The sequence below is a fragment of the Pleurodeles waltl genome, unplaced genomic scaffold (genome assembly GCF_031143425.1).
Source record: "Pleurodeles waltl isolate 20211129_DDA unplaced genomic scaffold, aPleWal1.hap1.20221129 scaffold_72, whole genome shotgun sequence".
NCBI lineage: Eukaryota > Metazoa > Chordata > Amphibia > Caudata > Salamandridae > Pleurodeles > Pleurodeles waltl.
Window position 1 is genome coordinate 1,528,756 of NW_027150393.1, and position 12,996 is coordinate 1,541,751.

The 12,996-nt window shown below is 48.6% G+C and overlaps 6 non-coding genes across 6 annotated transcripts; all 6 read right to left on the minus strand.

The window, feature by feature from the left end:
- Positions 1-519: 519 nt before the first annotated feature.
- Positions 520-591, minus strand: TRNAP-AGG (transfer RNA proline (anticodon AGG)). The gene has a single exon. It is a non-coding gene; the product is annotated as a tRNA-Pro (tRNA).
- A 2,631-nt stretch (positions 592-3,222) lies between these two features.
- TRNAL-CAA (transfer RNA leucine (anticodon CAA)) lies at positions 3,223-3,334 on the minus strand. Its single transcript has 2 exons — positions 3,297-3,334; positions 3,223-3,268 (listed from the first exon to the last, which is right to left on the minus strand). It is a non-coding gene; the product is annotated as a tRNA-Leu (tRNA).
- A 768-nt stretch (positions 3,335-4,102) lies between these two features.
- TRNAP-AGG (transfer RNA proline (anticodon AGG)) lies at positions 4,103-4,174 on the minus strand. Its single transcript has one exon. It is a non-coding gene; the product is annotated as a tRNA-Pro (tRNA).
- A 3,511-nt stretch (positions 4,175-7,685) lies between these two features.
- On the minus strand, positions 7,686-7,757 carry TRNAP-AGG (transfer RNA proline (anticodon AGG)). The gene has a single exon. It is a non-coding gene; the product is annotated as a tRNA-Pro (tRNA).
- A 2,633-nt stretch (positions 7,758-10,390) lies between these two features.
- On the minus strand, positions 10,391-10,502 carry TRNAL-CAA (transfer RNA leucine (anticodon CAA)). Its single transcript has 2 exons — positions 10,465-10,502; positions 10,391-10,436 (listed from the first exon to the last, which is right to left on the minus strand). It is a non-coding gene; the product is annotated as a tRNA-Leu (tRNA).
- Positions 10,503-11,270: 768 nt separating this feature from the next.
- Positions 11,271-11,342, minus strand: TRNAP-AGG (transfer RNA proline (anticodon AGG)). Its single transcript has one exon. It is a non-coding gene; the product is annotated as a tRNA-Pro (tRNA).
- Between the last annotated feature and the right edge of the window lie 1,654 nt (positions 11,343-12,996).

Here is a 12,996-nt window from a genome sequence, read left to right on the forward strand (position 1 = left end):
TGTGCATTGAGAGAGACTGAGGTTTTAGGGAGCAAACACAAAAGCTGCTGCTGCCAAGTGTTTCTGCCCGGTCTCAAACCGGGGACTTTTCGCGTGTGAGGCGAACGTGATAACCACTACACTACAGAAACAAGCTTGCTGATTTGACTGAAGGAGCACAGTTCCCCTCATATGTTTGCACGATTTCCTCTATACTTTATCAGCAGTTGCTCGGAATGCGAGGGGTAAGTGTGAAAATTGCAGCGGTGTCGGCCAGCATGCATACACTCAGACGTCCTGAAAAATCCCATAGCTGCGGGCAGAGACAGACAAATATCTGATGCCTAAATGCCAGGAAGGAGAGCCTGTGAAATCATCACACAGGGCGCACTGAGAGCAAGCAGGAAGGAAGCCAAGGCATTGTAATCCATTTTTCGCCTGAGGCAAAAAATATGTTTTGCGCAACAATGCTTCGAGTAAAATGAGAAATGTTGAGGGGTTGTGTATTTTGAGCAGGATTTGATTGTTTTCCACTAAAATGGGCTCGTCCGGGATTTGAACCCGGGACCTCTCGCACCCTAAGCGAGAATCATACCCCTAGACCAACGAGCCTGGGCACAGAAATGCAACGGCTCCGACCCTGCTCGGAGGATTGGTGACAGAGAGTGGGAGACTACATCCCAAAGCAAGAAACTGCACATGGTGCTCTCTTTTGCAGTACGACTAGAGTCATTTGCATGGTCTTCATCGAACATGACATAAAAAGCCTCTATCCTTTAGACATTTTGGCCCAGATTTACAAGAAAATGACTAAGCGCGACGCTGTGCCAAATTTGCAAGCCCCACGTGCCGTCATTTTCAAAATGCAGGAAAGCGCCGTATTTAGTAGAATACAGCGCACCCCTGTGCTTCCCCCTGCGCCAGCTCTAAATTAGCTGCTGAGCGCCAACGCAGCCGTTCTTGCACCATGGTACAAGGATGACTGCGTTGAGGGGGAAATTGTTTTTGTGCAGGAAGGGACACCTTCCTGCCCAAAAAAAAAATCTTCAATGGTGATTTGCTCTTACTTCTATGTGTGCTCCAGAATGCATCACACATAGCAAGAGCAAAAACAAGGAGAAATGAAAACATTTCTCCTCAGTGCGCCACTCTAACGACACCCCTGGGATGGCGTTTGATTTTGGCGCTGACGCAGATTTACGCCAACTCCTAAATCTGGAGCAGCATCAAAATGCTATGGTGTTGCTGTGGCACACTCCCAACAACACCCATTGCACGCCCCTTCCAGGGAACGCGCTGCGTGCTAAGGGGCCGTATTTACAAGGTGGTGTTAAGCCACAAAAAGTGGCTGAACGCCATCTTGTAAATACCGCGCAGTGCATAGTGCCACCGGGGCGTCACTAAAAGTGATGCTCCGGTGGCGATAGGGCCTTGTAAGTCTGGCACTTTATTTGCTCAAGGTGTGTGTTCTTGGTGAGGGCAGGAAAGATATTTTCGCTCTCGTACCTTCCTTCCTTGGCTGGCTTGAATGCTGTAGGCTCAGGCTTCATTGCAAAGGTCAAACAGTGAGCAACTGACTGCCGTAAGCTGGCGCAACTCCTCTTGGTGAGCTGTGACAGATGCCCCAGGAGCGTAGTACCTCACGATGGTGAGGGATAGACACAGTCTCTTTTATCTCAGCTTGCCTGTCAGGTGAGGCAGGAAATGCAAATACTGTGAAAAAGCCCAGCGACTCGAACCAGGGACCTTTCGCATGTGAGGTGCGCATGATAACCACTACACTACACAAGCAGACAGACTTGCCGGCTTGCTTCATGTGGCTATGCATTGTACTGGAACCACCACACTATGGAAACAGACACACCTGCTTGCTTTATGTGGCTATGCATTGGACTGGGATGCAAGGATGAGGGCCAATGTTCATGACGCTCAAAGCTGAGCCTTCCGGAACACAATCTCTTCCCTTGGAAGAAAGGAACTGGGATCACTTTCATTCCAAGAGGTGATTTCAGAACTGGACCCGAAATTACCATGGAGAAGCACTGTGCATTTAATGTTCCTACGAGCACTGCTGCTCCAGCACAGAAAAGCAGTTGCAAAGAAATCTCGCATACCTTCATGATGCTGGACCGTCTCGACGCCAGTATAAAGCATGTATTGCATTGCAACATGACATCTTACAAGAGTGAAAAGCAGAAATACTCCTGTTTAAAACACAGACTGAACCTATAAAGGTAGGGGTTTGTCTGGGATTTGAACCGAGGTCCTCTCACACCCGAAGCGAGAATCATACCCCTATACCAACTAGACTGCCGCTGCATAGTCATTTGAAACATCTTCTGAAGCGTCTTTCAGAAAAGCAGGGCCATTTGGAGGCTCTCTCTCTCTAAGCGTGCCATAGCAATTGATGTTTTCTGTCAAGGATTTTTTGTTTGTCTCTAGCAAGGCAAGAGGTAGTCAAAATGCCCTGTGCCAGTGAGCTGAACTAGGGGACTGATGTGAAAAGCAGACCCTTTCTGGTAGTTGTAACCCGCTGCTAGTCATGGACCCTTGCACCTTAGATTTCCCAACCAGAAGCACTGAAGGGCCTGCTAGCTCTTGAGCCAGAGGAGCATGCCTCTTGGATTCAAGCACACTTGCTCGGTCAGCGCTTGATCAGGCTCGATCAGGCGAGATTCATATTAGTGGCTCATAGGCCTGAAACACTCACCTGGGAGACGCAGGGTGGCTGATTTCCCGGAATGGCCCTTGATGGGGAAATCACCTCCTTTCCCCCGCCTCATTTCAGAATTGTGTGCTAGTCGCAAGACAGTGTTCAGGGGTTCATGGGTACTGCCTACTCCCAGCTGCCTCTCTGTCTTCTTCATGTAAATTGCAAGTCACGAGGAGGCACCATTGCCAATATGCTCCGCCCACCTAACCAAGAAACCTAGTTTGAGCTTGTCTGCCTGTGTTGTTGCAGGGGCAGAGTCTTCTTTGCCCAAAAGGTGGCAGGAGAGCCTCACTTCAAACGATAGAATCAACTGCTTAAGTAGAAACCAGCATGGTAGTTACTGTCATAAAGTGCAGCTCTAACAGAAGGTGTGCCTGAGACGCCCCTTCCAGTAATACACAGAATTTTGATTGAGGGCCCAGCCGATGGGTTGGTGGATTTCTCCTCACATGCCACAGCAGCTTCCAAAGATAGTGGTCTGAGGAGCTGGCTCTGCAAGCAGAGCAAGATTTAAGGGAAGAAAATACACCTGTCAGAAGTGGGATTTGAACCCACGCCTCCATGAAGAGACCAGAAGGCTCAGCTTCACTGAAGATCAAGCTCTCTTGAGTCTGGCGCCTTAGACCACTCGGCCATCCTGACAGCCAAAACAGTGTGCAGGTCGGACTCTTCAGTCTGCACTTGTTGATTTTGCCGCTTGCAATGTTCCTATCAAAGTCACAGCTTTAAAGGCCCCACAATATAACATGGCCAAGAAAAAAAAAAAAAAACAGAACAAGAAACAATGCACATGCACGACCACCGAGGGATGCAGATAACTTTTTAGCGTCCTGCAATAGTAAAGCACGTTTTACACAGGTCACAAGTTTTTAAAGGTCATTTCTGTCTAAGTGTGCATTGAGAGAGACTGAGGTTTTAGGGAGCAAACACAAAAGCTGCTGCTGCCAAGTGTTTCTGCCCGGTCTCAAACCGGGGACTTTTCGCGTGTGAGGCGAACGTGATAACCACTACACTACAGAAACAAGCTTGCTGATTTGACTGAAGGAGCACAGTTCCCCTCATATGTTTGCACGATTTCCTCTATACTTTATCAGCAGTTGCTCGGAATGCGAGGGGTAAGTGTGAAAATTGCAGCGGTGTCGGCCAGCATGCATACACTCAGACGTCCTGAAAAATCCCATAGCTGCGGGCAGAGACAGACAAATATCTGATGCCTAAATGCCAGGAAGGAGAGCCTGTGAAATCATCACACAGGGCGCACTGAGAGCAAGCAGGAAGGAAGCCAAGGCATTGTAATCCATTTTTCGCCTGAGGCAAAAAATATGTTTTGCGCAACAATGCTTCGAGTAAAATGAGAAATGTTGAGGGGTTGTGTATTTTGAGCAGGATTTGATTGTTTTCCGCTAAAATGGGCTCGTCCGGGATTTGAACCCGGGACCTCTCGCACCCTAAGCGAGAATCATACCCCTAGACCAACGAGCCTGGGCACAGAAATGCAACGGCTCCGACCCTGCTCGGAGGATTGGTGTCAGAGAGTGGGAGACTACATCCCAAAGCAAGAAACTGCACATGGTGCTCTCTTTTGCAGTACGACTAGAGTCATTTGCATGGTCTTCATCGAACATGACATAAAAAGCCTCTATCCTTTAGACATTTTGGCCCAGATTTACAAGAAAATGACTAAGCGCGACGCTGTGCCAAATTTGCAAGCCCCACGTGCCGTCATTTTCAAAATGCAGGAAAGCGCCGTATTTAGTAGAATACAGCGCACCCCTGTGCTTCCCCCTGCGCCAGCTCTAAATTAGCTGCTGAGCGCCAACGCAGCCGTTCTTGCACCATGGTACAAGGATGACTGCGTTGAGGGGGAAATTGTTTTTGTGCAGGAAGGGAAACCTTCCTGCCCCAAAAAAAAATCTTCAATGGTGATTTGCTCTTACTTCTATGTGTGCTGCAGAATGCATCACACATAGAAAGAGCAAAAACAAGGAGAAATGAAAACATTTCTCCTCAGTGCGCCACTCTAACGACACCCCTGGGATGGCGTTGGATTTTGGCGCTGACGCAGATTTACGCCAACTCCTAAATCTGGAGCAGCATCAAAATGCTATGGTGTTGCTGTGGCACACTCCCAACAACACCCATTGCACGCCCCTTCCAGGGAACGCGCTGCGTGCTAAGGGGCCGTATTTACAAGGTGGTGTTAAGCCACAAAATGTGGCTGAACGCCATCTTGTAAATACCGCGCAGTGCATAGTGCCACCGGGGCGTCACTAAAAGTGATGCTCCGGTGGCGATAGGGCCTTGTAAGTCTGGCACTTTATTTGCTCAAGGTGTGTGTTCTTGGTGAGGGCAGGAAAGCTATTTTCGCTCTCGTACCTTCCTTCCTTGGCTGGCTTGAATGCTGTAGGCTCAGGCTTCATTGCAAAGGTCAAACAGTGAGCAACTGACTGCCGTAAGCTGGCGCAACTCCTCTTGGTGAGCTGTGACAGATGCCCCAGGAGCGTAGTACCTCACGATGGTGAGGGATAGACACAGTCTCTTTTATCTCAGCTTGCCTGTCAGGTGAGGCAGGAAATGCAAATACTGTGAAAAAGCCCAGCGACTCGAACCAGGGACCTTTCGCATGTGAGGTGCGCATGATAACCACTACACTACACAAGCAGACACACTTGCCGGCTTGCTTCATGTGGCTATGCATTGTACTGGAACCACCACACTATGGAAACAGACACACCTGCTTGCTTTATGTGGCTATGCATTGGACTGGGATGCAAGGATGAGGGCCAATGTTCATGACGCTCAAAGCTGAGCCTTCCGGAACACAATCTCTTCCCTTGGAAGAAAGGAACTGGGATCACTTTCATTCCAAGAGGTGATTTCAGAACTGGACCCGAAATTACCATGGAGAAGCACTGTGCATTTAATGTTCCTACGAGCACTGCTGCTCCAGCACAGAAAAGCAGTTGCAAAGAAATCTCGCATACCTTCATGATGCTGGACCGTCTCGACGCCAGTATAAAGCATGTATTGCATTGCAACATGACATCTTACAAGAGTGAAAAGCAGAAATACTCCTGTTTAAAACACAGACTGAACCTATAAAGGTAGGGGTTTGTCTGGGATTTGAACCGAGGTCCTCTCACACCCGAAGCGAGAATCATACCCCTATACCAACTAGACTGCCGCTGCATAGTCATTTGAAACATCTTCTGAAGCGTCTTTCAGAAAAGCAGGGCCATTTGGAGGCTCTCTCTCTCTAAGCGTGCCATAGCAATTGATGTTTTCTGTCAAGGATTTTTTGTTTGTCTCTAGCAAGGCAAGAGGTAGTCAAAATGCCCTGTGCCAGTGAGCTGAACTAGGGGACTGATGTGAAAAGCAGACCCTTTCTGGTAGTTGTAACCCGCTGCTAGTCATGGACCCTTGCACCTTAGATTTCCCAACCAGAAGCACTGAAGGGCCTGCTAGCTCTTGAGCCAGAGGAGCATGCCTCTTGGATTCAAGCACACTTGCTCGGTCAGCGCTCGATCAGGCTCGATCAGGCGAGATTTATATTAGTGGCTCATAGGCCTGAAACACTCACCTGGGAGACGCAGGGTGGCTGATTTCCCGGAATGGCCCTTGATGGGGAAATCACCTCCTTTCCCCCGCCTCATTTCAGAATTGTGTGCTAGTCGCAAGACAGTGTTCAGGGGTTCATGGGTACTGCCTACTCCCAGCTGCCTCTCTGTCTTCTTCATGTAAATTGCAAGTCACGAGGAGGCACCATTGCCAATATGCTCCGCCCACCTAACCAAGAAACCTAGTTTGAGCTTGTCTGCCTGTGTTGTTGCAGGGGCAGAGTCTTCTTTGCCCAAAAGGTGGCAGGAGAGCCTCACTTCAAACGATAGAATCAACTGCTTAAGTAGAAACCAGCATGGTAGTTACTGTCATAAAGTGCAGCTCTAACAGAAGGTGTGCCTGAGACGCCCCTTCCAGTAATACACAGAATTTTGATTGAGGGCCCAGCCGATGGGTTGGTGGATTTCTCCTCACATGCCACAGCAGCTTCCAAAGATAGTGGTCTGAGGAGCTGGCTCTGCAAGCAGAGCAAGATTTAAGGGAAGAAAATACACCTGTCAGAAGTGGGATTTGAACCCATGCCTCCTTGAAGAGACCAGAAGGCTCAGCTTCACTGAAGATCAAGCTCTCTTGAGTCTGGCGCCTTAGACCACTCGGCCATCCTGACAGCCAAAACAGTGTGCAGGTCGGACTCTTCAGTCTGCACTTGTTGATTTTGCCGCTTGCAATGTTCCTATCAAAGTCACAGCTTTAAAGGCCCCACAATATAACATGGCCAAGAAAAAAAAAAAAAAACAGAACAAGAAACAATGCACATGCACGACCACCGAGGGATGCAGATAACTTTTTAGCGTCCTGCAATAGTAAAGCACGTTTTACACAGGTCACAAGTTTTTAAAGGTCATTTCTGTCTAAGTGTGCATTGAGAGAGACTGAGGTTTTAGGGAGCAAACACAAAAGCTGCTGCTGCCAAGTGTTTCTGCCCGGTCTCAAACCGGGGACTTTTCGCGTGTGAGGCGAACGTGATAACCACTACACTACAGAAACAAGCTTGCTGATTTGACTGAAGGAGCACAGTTCCCCTCATATGTTTGCACGATTTCCTCTATACTTTATCAGCAGTTGCTCGGAATGCGAGGGGTAAGTGTGAAAATTGCAGCGGTGTCGGCCAGCATGCATACACTCAGACGTCCTGAAAAATCCCATAGCTACGGGCAGAGACAGACAAATATCTGATGCCTAAATGCCAGGAAGGAGAGCCTGTGAAATCATCACACAGGGCGCACTGAGAGCAAGCAGGAAGGAAGCCAAGGCATTGTAATCCATTTTTCGCCTTAGGCAAAAAATATGTTTTGCGCAACAATGCTTCGAGTAAAATGAGAAATGTTGAGGGGTTGTGTATTTTGAGCAGGATTTGATTGTTTTCTGCTAAAATGGGCTCGTCCGGGATTTGAACCCGGGACCTCTCGCACCCTAAGCGAGAATCATACCCCTAGACCAACGAGCCTGGGCACAGAAATGCAACGGCTCCGACCCTGCTCGGAGGATTGGTGACAGAGAGTGGGAGACTACATCCCAAAGCAAGAAACTGCACATGGTGCTCTCTTTTGCAGTACGACTAGAGTCATTTGCATGGTCTTCATCGAACATGACATAAAAAGCCTCTATCCTTTAGACATTTTGGCCCAGATTTACAAGAAAATGACTAAGCGCGACGCTGTGCCAAATTTGCAAGCCCCACGTGCCGTCATTTTCAAAATGCAGGAAAGCGCCGTATTTAGTAGAATACAGCGCACCCCTGTGCTTCCCCCTGCGCCAGCTCTAAATTAGCTGCTGAGCGCCAACGCAGCCGTTCTTGCACCATGGTACAAGGATGACTGCGTTGAGGGGGAAATTGTTTTTGTGCAGGAAGGGACACCTTCCTGCCCAAAAAAAAAATCTTCAATGGTGATTTGCTCTTACTTCTATGTGTGCTGCAGAATGCATCACACATAGCAAGAGCAAAAACAAGGAGAAATGAAAACATTTCTCCTCAGTGCGCCACTCTAACGACACCCCTGGGATGGCGTTGGATTTTGGCGCTGACGCAGATTTACGCCAACTCCTAAATCTGGAGCAGCATCAAAATGCTATGGTGTTGCTGTGGCACACTCCCAACAACACCCATTGCACGCCCCTTCCAGGGAACGCGCTGCGTGCTAAGGGGCCGTATTTACAAGGTGGTGTTAAGCCACAAAATGTGGCTGAACGCCATCTTGTAAATACCGCGCAGTGCATAGTGCCACCGGGGCGTCACTAAAAGTGATGCTCCGGTGGCGATAGGGCCTTGTAAGTCTGGCACTTTATTTGCTCAAGGTGTGTGTTCTTGGTGAGGGCAGGAAAGCTATTTTCGCTCTCGTACCTTCCTTCCTTGGCTGGCTTGAATGCTGTAGGCTCAGGCTTCATTGCAAAGGTCAAACAGTGAGCAACTGACTGCCGTAAGCTGGCGCAACTCCTCTTGGTGAGCTGTGACAGATGCCCCAGGAGCGTAGTACCTCACGATGGTGAGGGATAGACACAGTCTCTTTTATCTCAGCTTGCCTGTCAGGTGAGGCAGGAAATGCAAATACTGTGAAAAAGCCCAGCGACTCGAACCAGGGACCTTTCGCATGTGAGGTGCGCATGATAACCACTACACTACACAAGCAGACAGACTTGCCGGCTTGCTTCATGTGGCTATGCATTGTACTGGAACCACCACACTATGGAAACAGACACACCTGCTTGCTTTATGTGGCTATGCATTGGACTGGGATGCAAGGATGAGGGCCAATGTTCATGACGCTCAAAGCTGAGCCTTCCGGAACACAATCTCTTCCCTTGGAAGAAAGGAACTGGGATCACTTTCATTCCAAGAGGTGATTTCAGAACTGGACCCGAAATTACCATGGAGAAGCACTGTGCATTTAATGTTCCTACGAGCACTGCTGCTCCAGCACAGAAAAGCAGTTGCAAAGAAATCTCGCATACCTTCATGATGCTGGACCGTCTCGACGCCAGTATAAAGCATGTATTGCATTGCAACATGACATCTTACAAGAGTGAAAAGCAGAAATACTCCTGTTTAAAACACAGACTGAACCTATAAAGGTAGGGGTTTGTCTGGGATTTGAACCGAGGTCCTCTCACACCCGAAGCGAGAATCATACCCCTATACCAACTAGACTGCCGCTGCATAGTCATTTGAAACATCTTCTGAAGCGTCTTTCAGAAAAGCAGGGCCATTTGGAGGCTCTCTCTCTCTCTAAGCGTGCCATAGCAATTAATGTTTTCTGTCAAGGATTTTTTGTTTGTCTCTAGCAAGGCAAGAGGTAGTCAAAATGCCCTGTGCCAGTGAGCTGAACTAGGGGACTGATGTGAAAAGCAGACCCTTTCTGGTAGTTGTAACCCGCTGCTAGTCATGGACCCTTGCACCTTAGATTTCCCAACCAGAAGCACTGAAGGGCCTGCTAGCTCTTGAGCCAGAGGAGCATGCCTCTTGGATTCAAGCACACTTGCTCGGTCAGCGCTCAATCAGGCTCGATCAGGCGAGATTTATATTAGTGGCTCATAGGCCTGAAACACTCACCTGGGAGACGCAGGGTGGCTGATTTCCCGGAATGGCCCTTGATGGGGAAATCACCTCCTTTCCCCCGCCTCATTTCAGAATTGTGTGCTAGTCGCAAGACAGTGTTCAGGGGTTCATGGGTACTGCCTACTCCCAGCTGCCTCTCTGTCTTCTTCATGTAAATTGCAAGTCACGAGGAGGCACCATTGCCAATATGCTCCGCCCACCTAACCAAGAAACCTAGTTTGAGCTTGTCTGCCTGTGTTGTTGCAGGGGCAGAGTCTTCTTTGCCCAAAAGGTGGCAGGAGAGCCTCACTTCAAACGATAGAATCAACTGCTTAAGTAGAAACCAGCATGGTAGTTACTGTCATAAAGTGCAGCTCTAACAGAAGGTGTGCCTGAGATGCCCCTTCCAGTAATACACAGAATTTTGATTGAGGGCCCAGCCGATGGGTTGGTGGATTTCTCCTCACATGCCACAGCAGCTTCCAAAGATAGTGGTCTGAGGAGCTGGCTCTGCAAGCAGAGCAAGATTTAAGGGAAGAAAATACACCTGTCAGAAGTGGGATTTGAACCCACGCCTCCATGAAGAGACCAGAAGGCTCAGCTTCACTGAAGATCAAGCTCTCTTGAGTCTGGCGCCTTAGACCACTCGGCCATCCTGACAGCCAAAACAGTGTGCAGGTCGGACTCTTCAGTCTGCACTTGTTGATTTTGCCGCTTGCAATGTTCCTATCAAAGTCACAGCTTTAAAGGCCCCACAATATAACATGGCCAAGAAAAAAAAAAAAAAACAGAACAAGAAACAATGCACATGCACGACCACCGAGGGATGCAGATAACTTTTTAGCGTCCTGCAATAGTAAAGCACGTTTTACACAGGTCACAAGTTTTTAAAGGTCATTTCTGACTAAGTGTGCATTGAGAGAGACTGAGGTTTTAGGGAGCAAACACAAAAGCTGCTGCTGCCAAGTGTTTCTGCCCGGTCTCAAACCGGGGACTTTTCGCGTGTGAGGCGAACGTGATAACCACTACACTACAGAAACAAGCTTGCTGATTTGACTGAAGGAGCACAGTTCCCCTCATATGTTTGCACGATTTCCTCTATACTTTATCAGCAGTTGCTCGGAATGCGAGGGGTAAGTGTGAAAATTGCAGCGGTGTCGGCCAGCATGCATACACTCAGACGTCCTGAAAAATCCCATAGCTACGGGCAGAGACAGACAAATATCTGATGCCTAAATGCCAGGAAGGAGAGCCTGTGAAATCATCACACAGGGCGCACTGAGAGCAAGCAGGAAGGAAGCCAAGGCATTGTAATCCATTTTTCGCCTTAGGCAAAAAATATGTTTTGCGCAACAATGCTTCGAGTAAAATGAGAAATGTTGAGGGGTTGTGTATTTTGAGCAGGATTTGATTGTTTTCTGCTAAAATGGGCTCGTCCGGGATTTGAACCCGGGACCTCTCGCACCCTAAGCGAGAATCATACCCCTAGACCAACGAGCCTGGGCACAGAAATGCAACGGCTCCGACCCTGCTCGGAGGATTGGTGACAGAGAGTGGGAGACTACATCCCAAAGCAAGAAACTGCACATGGTGCTCTCTTTTGCAGTACGACTAGAGTCATTTGCATGGTCTTCATCGAACATGACATAAAAAGCCTCTATCCTTTAGACATTTTGGCCCAGATTTACAAGAAAATGACTAAGCGCGACGCTGTGCCAAATTTGCAAGCCCCACGTGCCGTCATTTTCAAAATGCAGGAAAGCGCCGTATTTAGTAGAATACAGCGCACCCCTGTGCTTCCCCCTGCGCCAGCTCTAAATTAGCTGCTGAGCGCCAACGCAGCCGTTCTTGCACCATGGTACAAGGATGACTGCGTTGAGGGGGAAATTGTTTTTGTGCAGGAAGGGACACCTTCCTGCCCAAAAAAAAAATCTTCAATGGTGATTTGCTCTTACTTCTATGTGTGCTGCAGAATGCATCACACATAGCAAGAGCAAAAACAAGGAGAAATGAAAACATTTCTCCTCAGTGCGCCACTCTAACGACACCCCTGGGATGGCGTTGGATTTTGGCGCTGACGCAGATTTACGCCAACTCCTAAATCTGGAGCAGCATCAAAATGCTATGGTGTTGCTGTGGCACACTCCCAACAACACCCATTGCACGCCCCTTCCAGGGAACGCGCTGCGTGCTAAGGGGCCGTATTTACAAGGTGGTGTTAAGCCACAAAATGTGGCTGAACGCCATCTTGTAAATACCGCGCAGTGCATAGTGCCACCGGGGCGTCACTAAAAGTGATGCTCCGGTGGCGATAGGGCCTTGTAAGTCTGGCACTTTATTTGCTCAAGGTGTGTGTTCTTGGTGAGGGCAGGAAAGCTATTTTCGCTCTCGTACCTTCCTTCCTTGGCTGGCTTGAATGCTGTAGGCTCAGGCTTCATTGCAAAGGTCAAACAGTGAGCAACTGACTGCCGTAAGCTGGCGCAACTCCTCTTGGTGAGCTGTGACAGATGCCCCAGGAGCGTAGTACCTCACGATGGTGAGGGATAGACACAGTCTCTTTTATCTCAGCTTGCCTGTCAGGTGAGGCAGGAAATGCAAATACTGTGAAAAAGCCCAGCGACTCGAACCAGGGACCTTTCGCATGTGAGGTGCGCATGATAACCACTACACTACACAAGCAGACACACTTGCCGGCTTGCTTCATGTGGCTATGCATTGTACTGGAACCACCACACTATGGAAACAGACACACCTGCTTGCTTTATGTGGCTATGCATTGGACTGGGATGCAAGGATGAGGGCCAATGTTCATGACGCTCAAAGCTGAGTCTTCCGGAACACAATCTCTTCCCTTGGAAGAAAGGAACTGGGATCACTTTCATTCCAAGAGGTGATTTCAGAACTGGACCCGAAATTACCATGGAGAAGCACTGTGCATTTAATGTTCCTACGAGCACTGCTGCTCCAGCACAGAAAAGCAGTTGCAAAGAAATCTCGCATACCTTCATGATGCTGGACCGTCTCGACGCCAGTATAAAGCATGTATTGCATTGCAACATGACATCTTACAAGAGTGAAAAGCAGAAATACTCCTGTTTAAAACACAGACTGAACCTATAAAGGTAGGGGTTTGTCTGGGATTTGAACCGAGGTC